This window comes from Arvicola amphibius, chromosome 7 (assembly GCF_903992535.2).
Source record: "Arvicola amphibius chromosome 7, mArvAmp1.2, whole genome shotgun sequence".
NCBI classification, from domain to species: Eukaryota; Metazoa; Chordata; class Mammalia; order Rodentia; family Cricetidae; genus Arvicola; species Arvicola amphibius.
The window spans coordinates 86,906,421-86,909,015 of NC_052053.1; the positions used below are offsets into that span (position 1 = coordinate 86,906,421).

Sequence of the window (2,595 nt, forward strand, 5' to 3'; positions counted from 1 at the left end):
CTAAAATATAATCTGTGTCTGACACTTGCTTCATAATCTTTAATTTTTTTGTATTCTTAATTTGTATTAGAAATTTTAGCACTACAAAACAGCAATTCCCTTATTAATTGATCTACAACTTTCCAGAAAGTTTGGTTATTTTCTTAAGAGGAGAACTATTATTTACTTTTCCCAAAATAAATTGCTGGTTGATTTTTATCACAACATGTTCTAAGATGAAGAAGACATGGATAGTTCTGTACATTCACAGAGATACAACATCATAGAACATAGTTTTTTTAGATTTATTTTCTGATTCTCATCCTATGACTAGGTACATACAAAATACACTGATACAACAAAATATATTTATGCAGTGTCTTTAAGAATTGTACTCTTTTTTTTTTTTTTAGCTTCCAAACCATTTTATTGAAATGTGTGCCAAGATACATGGGCAGCACAAATGTATGAACAGGAAAAAATAAAAATCACACATACAATTATCTTAAAAAGTGAAGGTTAATCTTGGGAGATACCAGTTCCCCTCCTCCTGTCCAGAGTTTCAGCATTTCTGTTGTGGTTAAGCATCTACTGAACTAACATTTAAAAAGGAAACAAGAACTGCAAAAAATAAATCAAAACAGAACAAAACCAAATAAAACCAACAGCATAAAGGAAAGAGACGTCTTCCTGCTTGATGTGCTTTTCCCAGCATCTAATTAGGAGGCATGCTGTGCAGTGGAGAAGCACAACTTCAGAGTGCACGGGTATGGGCCATTTGGGTTTTTCATCTGGTAATGGTTCAGGAAGCCCAAGGTCTCCAGCGTGTCGCTCTTAGAGTCCCACTCCAGCAGCCCAGAAGAGCTGCGCTCGCTTTTGCCTGGAAATACTTTCACAGAGGTTGGCTGCTTCGCTCCCAGCTCATCACAGATCTCAAAGAAGTTCTCCTCAGTCACCTCCAAGGGAGCATTTAAGAAATACAGTACATTGCTAGGGTGCTGGATGCGGTTCTTGGCTTCCTGCTCTGGAGTGGAGAACCATTTGTTCCTTGACTCGCTGAAGTCTTTGTAACTGCAGGACCCGTCTTCTAGCCCGTATGACTGGCCAGGCATAACCGCTGGTTGCTTAGAAACACAGACATTCATCTTCTGCCCAAACGTGAAGTTGTTGTTAAGGTGAGTAATGGCTCGGTCCACAGAATAGCCATCAGCTATCTCCACCATGGCGGTCCCTGGATCGCTTTTCATAAATTTCACCTTCTCTGCATTGCCATACAAGCAGAAGACATTGAAGACTCGATCACAGTTCATCTTAGATTGATTCAAGCCATAGACCATGAGCACAGGGCTGTCAGCGTGGGGGCCATAGTCGGGTGTTGGGGGAGGGAGTGGGGGGAAGACCATACTGGGGGCCATAGCAACTTGGGCCCCTACGGTGACCACCATAGGTGGGCCCATCCTTCTCCCTTCGTAGTGAGGTGGGGGGCATAGCCCTCATCATGGTAACTGCTGTGGTACCCACCATGGAGCCCTCCTGGGGGATAGAAAGGAAAGAGGGAGGACGGGTGAGAATTTTCGCTGTGGACGACGGGCAGGGGCACATGAGCCACGGGAGTCCACTGAGGGGAACCCCCTGCCCTCACCATATTCTGCGGGATGATCTCCCAGGAGAGGAGGCTGTCGCTGGCGTTTGTTGAGATTACTGCCAGGGTCGCCTTGTCCACTGGGGTTGGGGTTTGTGTAGTGCCAAGTATCCTGATCATCTTGAACACATTTAAATGGATAGGCTTTGCATACTCGATCTTCAGAGCTCAACAGCAAGAATAGATGTCAGCCCCATTAAGTTAGGCCTTAGCCCGCTGGGCACTTTAAACAGAGTCAAATTCCACCATAGCCTGGACTCCATTCTTCCGAAAAATGACAATCTCTGAACAGGACCACAAGGATTACAGATAGTGTAAAGAACATCCGTGGTTATGGAGTAGATGGGGTTCAGGATGGTAAACAGAAGCACACTGTTGATGCTCCGGGAGTCGTCCCAGTTCCCCAGAGCCAGAGATATTCTGGCTGGTAGAGTAATTGACAAAAGCAGGGTGACCAACAATGTAGATCTGATTGTCCGCTGCGTAGTTCGCTGCATTACAGACCCCCTGCACATCTTCAAACTCTACCAGCTCCTGTCTCTTCTTTGGCATCACCACCACAGCCCCGAGTGAACTATTTCAGCCCATTGCTCACTGCTTTCATCTCTGCAGTTACGCCTCTCTCCACAGGACATGAACCATTCAGTCTCTCTCTCTTTCTCACTCTCCAATAGAACACCATATATTTGCTCACTATAATAGCACCATCTTCCCGGCGCCACAAGACACTTAGGCAGCCCGTTTTTTCTCCTCAGAGTCCAGGGTGGACTACTTCAGGCTTGTGTGTTGTCCTGCTCAGTCTATAGTGGCACTGGGTTGAACCATTCTTTCTCCTCAAACCCAGAGCAGTCCCCAACAGTGTTATTTTTAATCGTTATTTCACTGTGATAATTTCTATGGGCTAATATTTAGATTGACTTTTTTCCTGCAAGCATTGTATCTAAGGGAAAGGAGCAGTTTTGGGGGAGAGGGGT

At 45.0% G+C, this 2,595-nt stretch overlaps 1 pseudogene; it reads right to left on the reverse strand.

Moving 5' to 3' along the window:
• Nucleotides 1-698: 698 nt before the first annotated feature.
• Nucleotides 699-2,176, reverse strand: LOC119819526 (annotated as a pseudogene).
• Nucleotides 2,177-2,595: the final 419 nt, after the last annotated feature.